The sequence below is a fragment of the Triplophysa dalaica genome, chromosome 5 (genome assembly GCF_015846415.1).
Source record: "Triplophysa dalaica isolate WHDGS20190420 chromosome 5, ASM1584641v1, whole genome shotgun sequence".
NCBI classification, from domain to species: domain Eukaryota; kingdom Metazoa; phylum Chordata; class Actinopteri; order Cypriniformes; family Nemacheilidae; genus Triplophysa; species Triplophysa dalaica.
Genome location: NC_079546.1, coordinates 19,234,400 through 19,247,223, shown reverse-complemented (window position 1 = coordinate 19,247,223; position 12,824 = coordinate 19,234,400). Strand labels below are relative to the sequence as shown.

Here is a 12,824-nt window from a genome sequence, read left to right as displayed (position 1 = left end):
GACCGTGACGGTTTTGAAATAAACTGATCTATTCATGACTGACTCTGCCCCAGTGTGGACCTTGGTTCCCATACCCCTGTCAAAGGAGACCTCTTCCATGATTCCCATCTCTCCTTAATTTTTTGTTTTCCCCTTTTTAACTGGTCAGTCACAGTCATCACAAAACCGCTTTTTGTATTTGGCGCCGTGGCTTAGCTGGTCAAAGCGCCTGTCTTGTAAACAGGAGATCCTGCGTTCAAATCCCAGCGGTGCCTGGGAAGTTTGTGTGATTCCTTTGTGATCTTTAGACTAGGGAAACCTAGCCATTGCCCCTCGACATGTAGTTTTACTCATTACCCCGTTTAAACTGCAAAGTTTGGAAATATTTAAGAGATGATGGATGGGCATTAATCCTCGCAAAAGCTGGATGCGTGTGCAACGTGACGTAGGAATAATGTGTGGCGTGCAGGGGTAAAAGATATTCTCTAAACGTTGAGGAAAATACTGCACACCTTGTAGTTGCTAGATATGGGGCTTCAACCTGTCGACTGCCTTCTGCATCAACTTGATACTTTGTCATCATGTTTTGGCCCCTTTCGTTTTTTTCAGTTACACGTGCTGTGATCATTCCGGGTGATGGTGCCGTGGCTTAGCTGGTCAAAGTGCCTGTCTAGTAAACAGGAGATCCTGGGTTCAAATCCCAGCGGTGCCTAGTGTTTGTGCTCTTTGTTTACTATTCCCTTGTCTTTGTAGACAGATTTATTCCGTTCTTCTGGGGATAGTTTTGTCTTGCGCGTGATACATGATGAACAGGGACAAGATTAACATTCAAGGCTCTGTGGCGCAATGGATAGCGCATTGGACTTCTAGATTGAGAAATGTGGGTATTCAAAGGTTGTGGGTTCGAGTCCCACCAGAGTCGTGGTTGATTAAGTTTGCAGAAAACTCCCTAAAAATCCTTCCTAGGGAAGGATATGTTGCTACATGAAGAGGGTACACACATTCAATAACTCTTAAACATCCCTTTCCATGTTTTCCTCCAGTTTACTGTGAGTTTTTGGCCCTTTGTTACTTTTCAGTCACATGATCTGCAGGCATTGGGCGTAGGCGCCGTGGCTTAGCTGGCAAAGCACCTGTCTCGTAAACAGGAGATCCTGGGTTCAAATCCCAGCGGAGCCTAGTGCCTTGGCGCTTCTTGTAGCACATCTTTTCGTATTTGAAAGAAGGGTTTTGTTATTTTAAATGTTCCTGAAACACTCAAGAAGTGAACTTGCTCATCACATCCTGCTTACCTGCACAGTATTGCAGCACTGAAGTGATGGTGGATGTCAAGCAGTCCACAGAAAAATCGGACTTGTGTGGCAAGTTTCAGTTAAAAAACATTTTGTCAAGTTCACAAACTGTAATTGTTGTATCAAAAATGAAGACCGTGACGGTTTTGAAACAAACTGATCTATTCATGACTGACTCTGCCCCAGTGTGGACCTTGGTTCCCATACCCCTGTCATAGGAGACCTCTTCCATGATTCCCATCTCTCCTTAATTTTTTGTTTTCCCCTTTTTAACTGGTCAGTCACAGTCATCACAAAACCGCTTTTTGTATTTGGCGCCGTGGCTTAGCTGGTCAAAGCGCCTGTCTTGTAAACAGGAGATCCTGGGTTCAAATCCCAGCGGTGCCTGGGAAGTTTGTGTGATTCCTTTGTGATCTTTAGACTGGGGAAACCTAGCCATTGCCCCTCGACATGTAGTTTTACTCATTACCCCGTTTAAACTGCAAAGTTTGGAAATATTTAAGAGATGATGGATGGGCATTAATCCTCGCAAAAGCTGGATGCGTGTGCAACGGGACGTAGGAATAATGTGTGGCGTGCAGGGGTAAAAGATATTCTCTAAACGTTGAGGAAAATACTGCACACCTTGTAGTTGCTAGATATGGGGCTTCAACCTGTCGACTGCCTTCTGCATCAACTTGATACTTTGTCATCATGTTTTGGCCCCTTTCGTTTTTTTCAGTTACACGTGCTGTGATCATGCCGGGTGATGGCGCCGTGGCTTAGCTGGTCAAAGTGCCTGTCTAGTAAACAGGAGATCCTGGGTTCAAATCCCAGCGGTGCCTAGTGTGTGTGCTCTTTGTTTACTACTCCCTTGTCTTTGTAGACAGATGTATTCCGTTCTTCTGGGAATAGTTTTGTCTTGCGCGTGATCCCTGATGAACAGGGACAAGATCAACATTCAAGGCTCTGTGGCGCAATGGATAGCGCATTGGACTTCTAGATTGAGAGATGTGGGTATTCAAAGGTTGTGGGTTCGAGTCCCACCAGAGTCGTGGTTGATTAAGTTTGCAGAAAACTCCCTAAAAATCCTTCCTAGGGAAGGATATGTTGCTACATGAAGAGGGTACACACATTCAATAACTCTTAAACATCCCTTTGCATGTTTTCCTCCAGTTTACTGTGAGTTTTTGCCCCTTTGTAACTTTTCAGTCACATGATCTGCAGGCATTGGGCGTAGGCGCCGTGGCTTAGCTGGCAAAGCACCTGTCTCGTAAACAGGAGATCCTGGGTTCAAATCCCAGCGGAGCCTAGTGCCTTGGCGCTTCTTGTAGCACATCTTTTCGTATTTGAAAGAAGGGTTTTGTTATTTTAAATGTTCCTGAAACACTCAAGAAGTGAACTTGCTCATCACATCCTGCTTACCTGCACAGTATTGCAGCACTGAAGTGATGGTGGATGTAAAGCAGTCCACAGAAAAATCGGACTTGTGTGGCAAGTTTCAGATAAAAAACATTTTGTCAAGTTCACAAACTGTAATTGTTGTATCAAAAATGAAGACCGTGACGGTTTTGAAATAAACTGATCTATTCATGACTGACTCTGCCCCAGTGTGGACCTTGGTTCCCATACCCCTGTCAAAGGAGACCTCTTCCATGATTCCAATCTCTCCTTAATTTTTTGTTTTCCCCTTTTTAACTGGTCAGTCACAGTCATCACAAAACCGCTTTTTGTATTTGGCGCCGTGGCTTAGCTGGTCAAAGCACCTGTCTTGTAAACAGGAGATCCTGGGTTCAAATCCCAGCGGTGCCTGGGAAGTTTGTGTGATTCCTTTGTGATCTTTAGACTAGGGAAACCTAGCCATTGCCCCTCGACATGTAGTTTTACTCATTACCGCGTTTAAACTGCAAAGTTTGGAAATATTTAAGAGATGATGGATGGGCATTAATCCTCGCAAAAGCTGGATGCGTGTGCAACGTGACGTAGGAATAATGTGTGGCGTGCAGGGGTAAAAGATATTCTCTAAACGTTGAGAAAAAAACACTCCACACCTTGTAGTTGCTAGAGATGGGGCTTCAACCTGTCGACTGCCTTCTGCATCAACATGATACTTTGTCATCATGTTTTGGCCCCTTTCGTTTATTCAGTTACACGTGATGTGATCATTCCGGGTGATGGCGCCGTGGCTTAGCTGGTCAAAGTGCCTGTCTAGTAAACAGGAGATCCTGTGTTCAAATCCCAGCGGTGCCTAGTGTGTGTGCTCTTTGTTTACTATTCCCTTGTCTTAGTAGACAGATTTATTCCGTTCTTCTGGGAATAGTTTTGTCTTGCGCGTGATACCTGATGAACAGGGACAAGAATAACATTCAAGGCTCTGTGGCGCAATGGATAGCGAATTGGACTTCTAGGTTGAGAAATGTGGGTATTCAAAGGTTGGGGGTTCGAGTCCCACCAGAGTCGTGGTTGATTAAGTTTGCAGAAAACTCCCTAAAAATCCTTCCTAGGGAAGGATATGTTGCTACATGAAGAGGGTACACACATTCAATAACTCTTAAACATCCCTTTCCATGTTTTCCTCCAGTTTACTGTGAGTTTTTGCCCCTTTGTTACTTTTCAGTCACATGATCTGCAGGCATTGGGCGTAGGCGCCGTGGCTTAGCTGGCAAAGCACCTGTCTTGTAAACAGGAGATCCTGGGTTCAAATCCCAGCGGTGCCTGGGAAGTTTGTGTGATTCCTTTGTGATCTTTAGACTAGGGAAACCTAGCCATTGCCCCTCGACATCCTGTCTTGTAAACAGGAGATCCTGGGTTCAAATCCCAGCGGTGCCTGGGAAGTTTGTGTGATTCCTTTGTGATCTTTAGACTGGGGAAACCTAGCCATTGCCCCTCGACATGTAGTTTTACTCATTACCCCGTTTAAACTGCAAAGTTTGGAAATATTTAAGAGATGATGGATGGGCATTCATCCTCGCAAAAGCTGGATGCGTGTGCAACGGGACGTAGGAATAATGTGTGGCGTGCAGGGGTAAAAGATATTCTCTAAACGTTGAGGAAAATACTGCACACCTTGTAGTTGCTAGATATGGGGCTTCAACCTGTCGACTGCCTTCTGCATCAACTTGATACTTTGTCATCATGTTTTGGCCCCTTTCGTTTTTTTCAGTTACACGTGCTGTGATCATGCCGGGTGATGGCGCCGTGGCTTAGCTGGTCAAAGTGCCTGTCTAGTAAACAGGAGATCCTGGGTTCAAATCCCAGCGGTGCCTAGTGTGTGTGCTCTTTGTTTACTACTCCCTTGTCTTTGTAGACAGATGTATTCCGTTCTTCTGGGAATAGTTTTGTCTTGCGCGTGATCCCTGATGAACAGGGACAAGATCAACATTCAAGGCTCTGTGGCGCAATGGACAGCGCATTGGACTTCTAGATTGAGAGATGTGGGTATTCAAAGGTTGTGGGTTCGAGTCCCACCAGAGTCGTGGTTGATTAAGTTTGCAGAAAACTCCCTAAAAATCCTTCCTAGGGAAGGATATGTTGCTACATGAAGAGGGTACACACATTCAATAACTCTTAAACATCCCTTTCCATGTTTTCCTCCAGTTTACTGTGAGTTTTTGCCCCTTTGTTACTTTTCAGTCACATGATCTGCAGGCATTGGGCGTAGGCGCCGTGGCTTAGCTGGCAAAGCACCTGTCTCGTAAACAGGAGATCCTGGGTTCAAATCCCAGCGGAGCCTAGTGCCTTGGCGCCTCTTGTAGCACATCTTTTCGTATTTGAAAGAAGGGTTTTGTTATTTTAAATGTTTCTGAAACACTCAAGAAGTGAACTTGCTCATCACATCCTGCTTACCTGCACAGTATTGCAGCACTGAAGTGATGGTGGATGTCAAGCAGTCCACAGAAAAATCGGATTTGTGTGGCAAGTTTCAGTTAAAGAAACATTTTGTCAAGTTCACAAACTGTAATTGTTGTATCAAAAATGAAGACCGTGACGGTTTTGAAACAAACTGATCTATTCATGACTGACTCTGCCCCAGTGTGGACCTTGGTTCCCATACCCCTGTCATAGGAGACCTCTTCCATGATTCCCATCTCTCCTTAATTTTTTGTTTTCCCCTTTTTAACTGGTCAGTCACAGTCATCACAAAACCGCTTTTTGTATTTGGCGCCGTGGCTTAGCTGGTCAAAGCGCCTGTCTTGTAAACAGGAGATCCTGGGTTCAAATCCCAGCGGTGCCTGGGAAATTTGTGTGATTCCTTTGTGATCTTTAGACTAGGGAAACCTAGCCATTGCCCCTCGACATGTAGTTTTACTCATTACCCCATTTAAACTGCAAAGTTTGGAAATATTTAAGAGATGATGGATGGGCATTAATCCTCGCAAAAGCTGGATGCGTGTGCAACGTGACGTAGGAATAATGTGTGGCGTGCAGGGGTAAAAGATATTCTCTAAACGTTGAGGAAAATACTGCACACCTTGTAGTTGCTAGATATGGGGCTTCAACCTGTCGACTGCCTTCTGCATCAACTTGATACTTTGTCATCATGTTTTGGCCCCTTTCGTTTTTTTCAGTTACACGTGCTGTGATCATGCCGGGTGATGGCGCCGTGGCTTAGCTGGTCAAAGTGCCTGTCTAGTAAACAGGAGATCCTGGGTTCAAATCCCAGCGGTGCCTAGTGTGTGTGCTCTTTGTTTACTACTCCCTTGTCTTTGTAGACAGATTTATTCCGTTCTTCTGGGAATAGTTTTGTCTTGCGCGTGATCCCTGATGAACAGGGACAAGATCAACATTCAAGGCTCTGTGGCGCAATAGATAGCGCATTGGACTTCTAGATTGAGAAATGTGGGTATTCAAAGGTTGTGGGTTCGAGTCCCACCAGAGTCGTGGTTGATTAAGTTTGCAGAAAACTCCCCAAAATCCTTCCTAGGGAAGGATATGTTGCTACATGAAGAGGGTACACACATTCAATAACTCTTAAACATCCCTTTGCATGTTTTCCTCCAGTTTACTGTGAGTTTTTGCCCCTTTGTTACTTTTCAGTCACATGATCTGCAGGCATTGGGCGTAGGCGCCGTGGCTTAGCTGGCAAAGCACCTGTCTCGTAAACAGGAGATCCTGGGTTCAAATCCCAGCGGAGCCTAATGCTTCTTGTAGCACATCTTTTCGTATTTGAAAGAAGGGTTTTGTTATTTTAAATGTTCCTGAAACACTCAAGAAGTGAACCTGCTCATCACATCCTGCTTACCTGCACAGTATTGCAGCACTGAAGTGATGGTGGATGTAAAGCAGTCCACAGAAAAATCGGACTTGTGTGGCAAGTTTCAGTTAAAAAACATTTTGTCAAGTTCACAAACTGTAATTGTTGTATCAAAAATGAAGACCGTGACGGTTTTGAAATAAACTGATCTATTCATGACTGACTCTGCCCCAGTGTGGACCTTGGTTCCCATACCCCTGTCAAAGGAGACCTCTTCCATGATTCCCATCTCTCCTTAATTTTTTGTTTTCCCCTTTTTAACTGGTCAGTCACAGTCATCACAAAACCGCTTTTTGTATTTGGCGCCGTGGCTTAGCTGGTCAAAGCGCCTGTCTTGTAAACAGGAGATCCTGCGTTCAAATCCCAGCGGTGCCTGGGAAGTTTGTGTGATTCCTTTGTGATCTTTAGACTAGGGAAACCTAGCCATTGCCCCTCGACATGTAGTTTTACTCATTACCCCGTTTAAACTGCAAAGTTTGGAAATATTTAAGAGATGATGGATGGGCATTAATCCTCGCAAAAGCTGGATGCGTGTGCAACGTGACGTAGGAATAATGTGTGGCGTGCAGGGGTAAAAGATATTCTCTAAACGTTGAGGAAAATACTGCACACCTTGTAGTTGCTAGATATGGGGCTTCAACCTGTCGACTGCCTTCTGCATCAACTTGATACTTTGTCATCATGTTTTGGCCCCTTTCGTTTTTTTCAGTTACACGTGCTGTGATCATTCCGGGTGATGGTGCCGTGGCTTAGCTGGTCAAAGTGCCTGTCTAGTAAACAGGAGATCCTGGGTTCAAATCCCAGCGGTGCCTAGTGTTTGTGCTCTTTGTTTACTATTCCCTTGTCTTTGTAGACAGATTTATTCCGTTCTTCTGGGAATAGTTTTGTCTTGCGCGTGATACCTGATGAACAGGGACAAGATTAACATTCAAGGCTCTGTGGCGCAATGGATGGCGCATTGGACTTCTAGATTGAGAAATGTGGGTATTCAAAGGTTGTGGGTTCCTGTCCCACCAGAGTCGTGGTTGATTAAGTTTGCAGAAAACTCCCTAAAAATCCTTCCTAGGGAAGGATATGTTGCTACATGAAGAGGGTACACACATTCAATAACTCTTAAACATCCCTTTCCATGTTTTCCTCCAGTTTACTGTGAGTTTTTGGCCCTTTGTTACTTTTCAGTCACATGATCTGCAGGCATTGGGCGTAGGCGCCGTGGCTTAGCTGGCAAAGCACCTGTCTCGTAAACAGGAGATCCTGGGTTCAAATCCCAGCGGAGCCTAGTGCCTTGGCGCTTCTTGTAGCACATCTTTTCGTATTTGAAAGAAGGGTTTTGTTATTTTAAATGTTCCTGAAACACTCAAGAAGTGAACTTGCTCATCACATCCTGCTTACCTGCACAGTATTGCAGCACTGAAGTGATGGTGGATGTCAAGCAGTCCACAGAAAAATCGGACTTGTGTGGCAAGTTTCAGTTAAAAAACATTTTGTCAAGTTCACAAACTGTAATTGTTGTATCAAAAATGAAGACCGTGACGGTTTTGAAACAAACTGATCTATTCATGACTGACTCTGCCCCAGTGTGGACCTTGGTTCCCATACCCCTGTCATAGGAGACCTTTTCCATGATTCCCATCTCTCCTTAATTTTTTGTTTTCCCCTTTTTAACTGGTCAGTCACAGTCATCACAAAACCGCTTTTTGTATTTGGCGCCGTGGCTTAGCTGGTCAAAGCGCCTGTCTTGTAAACAGGAGATCCTGGGTTCAAATCCCAGCGGTGCCTGGGAAGTTTGTGTGATTCCTTTGTGATCTTTAGACTGGGGAAACCTAGCCATTGCCCCTCGACATGTAGTTTTACTCATTACCCCGTTTAAACTGCAAAGTTTGGAAATATTTAAGAGATGATGGATGGGCATTAATCCTCGCAAAAGCTGGATGCGTGTGCAACGGGACGTAGGAATAATGTGTGGCGTGCAGGGGTAAAAGATATTCTCTAAACGTTGAGGAAAATACTGCACACCTTGTAGTTGCTAGATATGGGGCTTCAACCTGTCGACTGCCTTCTGCATCAACTTGATACTTTGTCATCATGTTTTGGCCCCTTTCGTTTTTTTCAGTTACACGTGCTGTGATCATGCCGGGTGATGGCGCCGTGGCTTAGCTGGTCAAAGTGCCTGTCTAGTAAACAGGAGATCCTGGGTTCAAATCCCAGCGGTGCCTAGTGTGTGTGCTCTTTGTTTACTACTCCCTTGTCTTTGTAGACAGATGTATTCCGTTCTTCTGGGAATAGTTTTGTCTTGCGCGTGATCCCTGATGAACAGGGACAAGATCAACATTCAAGGCTCTGTGGCGCAATGGATAGCGCATTGGACTTCTAGATTGAGAGATGTGGGTATTCAAAGGTTGTGGGTTCAAGTCCCACCAGAGTCGTGGTTGATTAAGTTTGCAGAAAACTCCCTAAAAATCCTTCCTAGGGAAGGATATGTTGCTACATGAAGAGGGTACACACATTCAATAACTCTTAAACATCCCTTTGCATGTTTTCCTCCAGTTTACTGTGAGTTTTTGCCCCTTTGTAACTTTTCAGTCACATGATCTGCAGGCATTGGGCGTAGGCGCCGTGGCTTAGCTGGCAAAGCACCTGTCTCGTAAACAGGAGATCCTGGGTTCAAATCCCTGCGGAGCCTAGTGCCTTGGCGCTTCTTGTAGCACATCTTTTCGTATTTGAAAGAAGGGTTTTGTTATTTTAAATGTTCCTGAAACACTCAAGAAGTGAACTTGCTCATCACATCCTGCTTACCTGCACAGTATTGCAGCACTGAAGTGATGGTGGATGTAAAGCAGTCCACAGAAAAATCGGACTTGTGTGGCAAGTTTCAGATAAAAAACATTTTGTCAAGTTCACAAACTGTAATTGTTGTATCAAAAATGAAGACCGTGACGGTTTTGAAATAAACTGATCTATTCATGACTGACTCTGCCCCAGTGTGGACCTTGGTTCCCATACCCCTGTCAAAGGAGACCTCTTCCATGATTCCAATCTCTCCTTAATTTTTTGTTTTCCCCTTTTTAACTGGTCAGTCACAGTCATCACAAAACCGCTTTTTGTATTTGGCGCCGTGGCTTAGCTGGTCAAAGCACCTGTCTTGTAAACAGGAGATCCTGGGTTCAAATCCCAGCGGTGCCTGGGAAGTTTGTGTGATTCCTTTGTGATCTTTAGACTAGGGAAACCTAGCCATTGCCCCTCGACATGTAGTTTTACTCATTACCGCGTTTAAACTGCAAAGTTTGGAAATATTTAAGAGATGATGGATGGGCATTAATCCTCGCAAAAGCTGGATGCGTGTGCAACGTGACGTAGGAATAATGTGTGGCGTGCAGGGGTAAAAGATATTCTCTAAACGTTGAGAAAAAAACACTCCACACCTTGTAGTTGCTAGAGATGGGGCTTCAACCTGTCGACTGCCTTCTGCATCAACATGATACTTTGTCATCATGTTTTGGCCCCTTTCGTTTATTCAGTTACACGTGATGTGATCATTCCGGGTGATGGCGCCGTGGCTTAGCTGGTCAAAGTGCCTGTCTAGTAAACAGGAGATCCTGGGTTCAAATCCCAGCGGTGCCTAGTGTGTGTGCTCTTTGTTTACTATTCCCTTGTTTTAGTAGACAGATTTATTCCGTTCTTCTGGGAATAGTTTTGTCTTGCGCGTGATACCTGATGAACAGGGACAAGAATAACATTCAAGGCTCTGTGGCGCAATGGATAGCGAATTGGACTTCTAGGTTGAGAAATGTGGGTATTCAAAGGTTGTGGGTTCGAGTCCCACCAGAGTCGTGGTTGATTAAGTTTGCAGAAAACTCCCTAAAAATCCTTCCTAGGGAAGGATATGTTGCTACATGAAGAGGGTACACACATTCAATAACTCTTAAACATCCCTTTCCATGTTTTCCTCCAGTTTACTGTGAGTTTTTGCCCCTTTGTTACTTTTCAGTCACATGATCTGCAGGCATTGGGCGTAGGCGCCGTGGCTTAGCTGGCAAAGCACCTGTCTTGTAAACAGGAGATCCTGGGTTCAAATCCCAGCGGTGCCTGGGAAGTTTGTGTGATTCCTTTGTGATCTTTAGACTAGGGAAACCTAGCCATTGCCCCTCGACATCCTGTCTTGTAAACAGGAGATCCTGGGTTCAAATCCCAGCGGTGCCTGGGAAGTTTGTGTGATTCCTTTGTGATCTTTAGACTGGGGAAACCTAGCCATTGCCCCTCGACATGTAGTTTTAGTCATTACCCCGTTTAAACTGCAAAGTTTGGAAATATTTAAGAGATGATGGATGGGCATTAATCCTCGCAAAAGCTGGATGCGTGTGCAACGGGACGTAGGAATAATGTGTGGCGTGCAGGGGTAAAAGATATTCTCTAAACGTTGAGGAAAATACTGCACACCTTGTAGTTGCTAGATATGGGGCTTCAACCTGTCGACTGCCTTCTGCATCAACTTGATACTTTGTCATCATGTTTTGGCCCCTTTCGTTTTTTTCAGTTACACGTGCTGTGATCATTCCGGGTGATGGCGCCGTGGCTTAGCTGGTCAAAGTGCCTGTCTAGTAAACAGGAGATCCTGGGTTCAAATCCCAGCGGTGCCTAGTGTGTGTGCTCTTTGTTTACTACTCCCTTGTCTTTGTAGACAGATGTATTCCGTTCTTCTGGGAATAGTTTTGTCTTGCGCGTGATCCCTGATGAACAGGGACAAGATCAACATTCAAGGCTCTGTGGCGCAATGGATAGCGCATTGGACTTCTAGATTGAGAGATGTGGGTATTCAAAGGTTGTGGGTTCGAGTCCCACCAGAGTCGTGGTTGATTAAGTTTGCAGAAAACTCCCTAAAAATCCTTCCTAGGGAAGGATATGTTGCTACATGAAGAGGGTACACACATTCAATAACTCTTAAACATCCCTTTCCATGTTTTCCTCCAGTTTACTGTGAGTTTTTGCCCCTTTGTTACTTTTCAGTCACATGATCTGCAGGCATTGGGCGTAGGCGCCGTGGCTTAGCTGGCAAAGCACCTGTCTCGTAAACAGGAGATCCTGGGTTCAAATCCCAGCGGAGCCTAGTGCCTTGGCGCTTCTTGTAGCACATCTTTTCGTATTTGAAAGAAGGGTTTTGTTATTTTAAATGTTCCTGAAACACTCAAGAAGTGAACTTGCTCATCACATCCTGCTTACCTGCACAGTATTGCAGCACTGAAGTGATGGTGGATGTCAAGCAGTCCACAGAAAAATCGGACTTGTGTGGCAAGTTTCAGTTAAAGAAACATTTTGTCAAGTTCACAAACTGTAATTGTTGTATCAAAAATGAAGACCGTGACGGTTTTGAAACAAACTGATCTATTCATGACTGACTCTGCCCCATTGTGGACCTTGGTTCCCATACCCCTGTCAAAGGAGACCTCTTCCATGATTCCCATCTCTCCTTAATTTTTTTTTCCCCTTTTTAACTGGTCAGTCACAGTCATCACAAAACCGCTTTTTGTATTTGGCGCCGTGGCTTAGCTGGTCAAAGCGCCTGTCTTGTAAACAGGAGATCCTGGGTTCAAATCCCAGCGGTGCCTGGGAAGTTTGTGTGATTCCTTTGTGATCTTTAGACTAGGGAAACCTAGCCATTGCCCCTCGACATGTAGTTTTACTCATTACCCCGTTTAAACTGCAAAGTTTGGAAATATTTAAGAGATGATGGATGGGCATTAATCCTCGCAAAAGCTGGATGCGTGTGCAACGTGACGTAGGAATAATGTGTGGCGTGCAGGGGTAAAAGATATTCTCTAAACGTTGAGGAAAATACTGCACACCTTGTAGTTGCTAGATATGGGGCTTCAACCTGTCGACTGCCTTCTGCATCAACTTGATACTTTGTCATCATGTTTTGGCCCCTTTCGTTTTTTTCAGTTACACGTGCTGTGATCATGCCGGGTGATGGCGCCGTGGCTTAGCTGGTCAAAGTGCCTGTCTAGTAAACAGGAGATCCTGGGTTCAAATCCCAGCGGTGCCTAGTGTGTGTGCTCTTTGTTTACTACTCCCTTGTCTTTGTAGACAGATTTATTCCGTTCTTCTGGGAATAGTTTTGTCTTGCGCGTGATCCCTGATGAACAGGGACAAGATCAACATTCAAGGCTCTGTGGCGCAATGGATAGCGCATTGGACTTCTAGATTGAGAAATGTGGGTATTCAAAGGTTGTGGGTTCGAGTCCCACCAGAGTCGTGGTTGATTAAGTTTGCAGAAAACTCCCCAAAATCCTTCCTAGGGAAGGATATGTTGCTACATGAAGAGG

General features: G+C 44.8%; 35 non-coding genes across 35 annotated transcripts; all 35 read left to right on the top strand.

Annotated features, from left to right (window-relative positions):
- Positions 1-180: 180 nt before the first annotated feature.
- Positions 181-254, top strand: trnat-ugu (transfer RNA threonine (anticodon UGU)). Its single transcript has one exon. It is a non-coding gene; the product is annotated as a tRNA-Thr (tRNA).
- Positions 255-617: 363 nt separating this feature from the next.
- Positions 618-691, top strand: trnat-agu (transfer RNA threonine (anticodon AGU)). Its single transcript has one exon. It is a non-coding gene; the product is annotated as a tRNA-Thr (tRNA).
- A 120-nt stretch (positions 692-811) lies between these two features.
- On the top strand, positions 812-901 carry trnar-ucu (transfer RNA arginine (anticodon UCU)). The gene is given in 2 exon segments: positions 812-848; positions 866-901. It is a non-coding gene; the product is annotated as a tRNA-Arg (tRNA).
- A 184-nt stretch (positions 902-1,085) lies between these two features.
- On the top strand, positions 1,086-1,158 carry trnat-cgu (transfer RNA threonine (anticodon CGU)). The gene has a single exon. It is a non-coding gene; the product is annotated as a tRNA-Thr (tRNA).
- A 426-nt stretch (positions 1,159-1,584) lies between these two features.
- Positions 1,585-1,658, top strand: trnat-ugu (transfer RNA threonine (anticodon UGU)). The gene has a single exon. It is a non-coding gene; the product is annotated as a tRNA-Thr (tRNA).
- Positions 1,659-2,021: 363 nt separating this feature from the next.
- Positions 2,022-2,095, top strand: trnat-agu (transfer RNA threonine (anticodon AGU)). The gene has a single exon. It is a non-coding gene; the product is annotated as a tRNA-Thr (tRNA).
- A 120-nt stretch (positions 2,096-2,215) lies between these two features.
- Positions 2,216-2,305, top strand: trnar-ucu (transfer RNA arginine (anticodon UCU)). The gene is given in 2 exon segments: positions 2,216-2,252; positions 2,270-2,305. It is a non-coding gene; the product is annotated as a tRNA-Arg (tRNA).
- Positions 2,306-2,489: 184 nt separating this feature from the next.
- On the top strand, positions 2,490-2,562 carry trnat-cgu (transfer RNA threonine (anticodon CGU)). The gene has a single exon. It is a non-coding gene; the product is annotated as a tRNA-Thr (tRNA).
- Positions 2,563-2,988: 426 nt separating this feature from the next.
- trnat-ugu (transfer RNA threonine (anticodon UGU)) lies at positions 2,989-3,062 on the top strand. The gene has a single exon. It is a non-coding gene; the product is annotated as a tRNA-Thr (tRNA).
- Positions 3,063-3,426: 364 nt separating this feature from the next.
- On the top strand, positions 3,427-3,500 carry trnat-agu (transfer RNA threonine (anticodon AGU)). Its single transcript has one exon. It is a non-coding gene; the product is annotated as a tRNA-Thr (tRNA).
- A 394-nt stretch (positions 3,501-3,894) lies between these two features.
- trnat-ugu (transfer RNA threonine (anticodon UGU)) lies at positions 3,895-3,967 on the top strand. The gene has a single exon. It is a non-coding gene; the product is annotated as a tRNA-Thr (tRNA).
- Positions 3,968-4,442: 475 nt separating this feature from the next.
- On the top strand, positions 4,443-4,516 carry trnat-agu (transfer RNA threonine (anticodon AGU)). Its single transcript has one exon. It is a non-coding gene; the product is annotated as a tRNA-Thr (tRNA).
- A 120-nt stretch (positions 4,517-4,636) lies between these two features.
- On the top strand, positions 4,637-4,726 carry trnar-ucu (transfer RNA arginine (anticodon UCU)). Its single transcript is given in 2 exon segments — positions 4,637-4,673; positions 4,691-4,726. It is a non-coding gene; the product is annotated as a tRNA-Arg (tRNA).
- A 184-nt stretch (positions 4,727-4,910) lies between these two features.
- trnat-cgu (transfer RNA threonine (anticodon CGU)) lies at positions 4,911-4,983 on the top strand. Its single transcript has one exon. It is a non-coding gene; the product is annotated as a tRNA-Thr (tRNA).
- Positions 4,984-5,410: 427 nt separating this feature from the next.
- Positions 5,411-5,484, top strand: trnat-ugu (transfer RNA threonine (anticodon UGU)). Its single transcript has one exon. It is a non-coding gene; the product is annotated as a tRNA-Thr (tRNA).
- A 363-nt stretch (positions 5,485-5,847) lies between these two features.
- On the top strand, positions 5,848-5,921 carry trnat-agu (transfer RNA threonine (anticodon AGU)). Its single transcript has one exon. It is a non-coding gene; the product is annotated as a tRNA-Thr (tRNA).
- Positions 5,922-6,041: 120 nt separating this feature from the next.
- trnar-ucu (transfer RNA arginine (anticodon UCU)) lies at positions 6,042-6,131 on the top strand. Its single transcript is given in 2 exon segments — positions 6,042-6,078; positions 6,096-6,131. It is a non-coding gene; the product is annotated as a tRNA-Arg (tRNA).
- A 183-nt stretch (positions 6,132-6,314) lies between these two features.
- On the top strand, positions 6,315-6,387 carry trnat-cgu (transfer RNA threonine (anticodon CGU)). Its single transcript has one exon. It is a non-coding gene; the product is annotated as a tRNA-Thr (tRNA).
- A 418-nt stretch (positions 6,388-6,805) lies between these two features.
- Positions 6,806-6,879, top strand: trnat-ugu (transfer RNA threonine (anticodon UGU)). Its single transcript has one exon. It is a non-coding gene; the product is annotated as a tRNA-Thr (tRNA).
- A 363-nt stretch (positions 6,880-7,242) lies between these two features.
- On the top strand, positions 7,243-7,316 carry trnat-agu (transfer RNA threonine (anticodon AGU)). The gene has a single exon. It is a non-coding gene; the product is annotated as a tRNA-Thr (tRNA).
- A 394-nt stretch (positions 7,317-7,710) lies between these two features.
- On the top strand, positions 7,711-7,783 carry trnat-cgu (transfer RNA threonine (anticodon CGU)). Its single transcript has one exon. It is a non-coding gene; the product is annotated as a tRNA-Thr (tRNA).
- A 426-nt stretch (positions 7,784-8,209) lies between these two features.
- trnat-ugu (transfer RNA threonine (anticodon UGU)) lies at positions 8,210-8,283 on the top strand. Its single transcript has one exon. It is a non-coding gene; the product is annotated as a tRNA-Thr (tRNA).
- Positions 8,284-8,646: 363 nt separating this feature from the next.
- Positions 8,647-8,720, top strand: trnat-agu (transfer RNA threonine (anticodon AGU)). Its single transcript has one exon. It is a non-coding gene; the product is annotated as a tRNA-Thr (tRNA).
- A 120-nt stretch (positions 8,721-8,840) lies between these two features.
- trnar-ucu (transfer RNA arginine (anticodon UCU)) lies at positions 8,841-8,930 on the top strand. Its single transcript is given in 2 exon segments — positions 8,841-8,877; positions 8,895-8,930. It is a non-coding gene; the product is annotated as a tRNA-Arg (tRNA).
- Positions 8,931-9,114: 184 nt separating this feature from the next.
- On the top strand, positions 9,115-9,187 carry trnat-cgu (transfer RNA threonine (anticodon CGU)). The gene has a single exon. It is a non-coding gene; the product is annotated as a tRNA-Thr (tRNA).
- A 426-nt stretch (positions 9,188-9,613) lies between these two features.
- trnat-ugu (transfer RNA threonine (anticodon UGU)) lies at positions 9,614-9,687 on the top strand. Its single transcript has one exon. It is a non-coding gene; the product is annotated as a tRNA-Thr (tRNA).
- Positions 9,688-10,051: 364 nt separating this feature from the next.
- On the top strand, positions 10,052-10,125 carry trnat-agu (transfer RNA threonine (anticodon AGU)). The gene has a single exon. It is a non-coding gene; the product is annotated as a tRNA-Thr (tRNA).
- Positions 10,126-10,245: 120 nt separating this feature from the next.
- On the top strand, positions 10,246-10,335 carry trnar-ucu (transfer RNA arginine (anticodon UCU)). Its single transcript is given in 2 exon segments — positions 10,246-10,282; positions 10,300-10,335. It is a non-coding gene; the product is annotated as a tRNA-Arg (tRNA).
- A 184-nt stretch (positions 10,336-10,519) lies between these two features.
- trnat-ugu (transfer RNA threonine (anticodon UGU)) lies at positions 10,520-10,592 on the top strand. The gene has a single exon. It is a non-coding gene; the product is annotated as a tRNA-Thr (tRNA).
- Positions 10,593-11,067: 475 nt separating this feature from the next.
- On the top strand, positions 11,068-11,141 carry trnat-agu (transfer RNA threonine (anticodon AGU)). The gene has a single exon. It is a non-coding gene; the product is annotated as a tRNA-Thr (tRNA).
- Positions 11,142-11,261: 120 nt separating this feature from the next.
- Positions 11,262-11,351, top strand: trnar-ucu (transfer RNA arginine (anticodon UCU)). The gene is given in 2 exon segments: positions 11,262-11,298; positions 11,316-11,351. It is a non-coding gene; the product is annotated as a tRNA-Arg (tRNA).
- A 184-nt stretch (positions 11,352-11,535) lies between these two features.
- On the top strand, positions 11,536-11,608 carry trnat-cgu (transfer RNA threonine (anticodon CGU)). Its single transcript has one exon. It is a non-coding gene; the product is annotated as a tRNA-Thr (tRNA).
- A 425-nt stretch (positions 11,609-12,033) lies between these two features.
- Positions 12,034-12,107, top strand: trnat-ugu (transfer RNA threonine (anticodon UGU)). The gene has a single exon. It is a non-coding gene; the product is annotated as a tRNA-Thr (tRNA).
- Positions 12,108-12,470: 363 nt separating this feature from the next.
- On the top strand, positions 12,471-12,544 carry trnat-agu (transfer RNA threonine (anticodon AGU)). Its single transcript has one exon. It is a non-coding gene; the product is annotated as a tRNA-Thr (tRNA).
- Positions 12,545-12,664: 120 nt separating this feature from the next.
- trnar-ucu (transfer RNA arginine (anticodon UCU)) lies at positions 12,665-12,754 on the top strand. Its single transcript is given in 2 exon segments — positions 12,665-12,701; positions 12,719-12,754. It is a non-coding gene; the product is annotated as a tRNA-Arg (tRNA).
- The last annotated feature ends 70 nt before the right edge of the window (positions 12,755-12,824 follow it).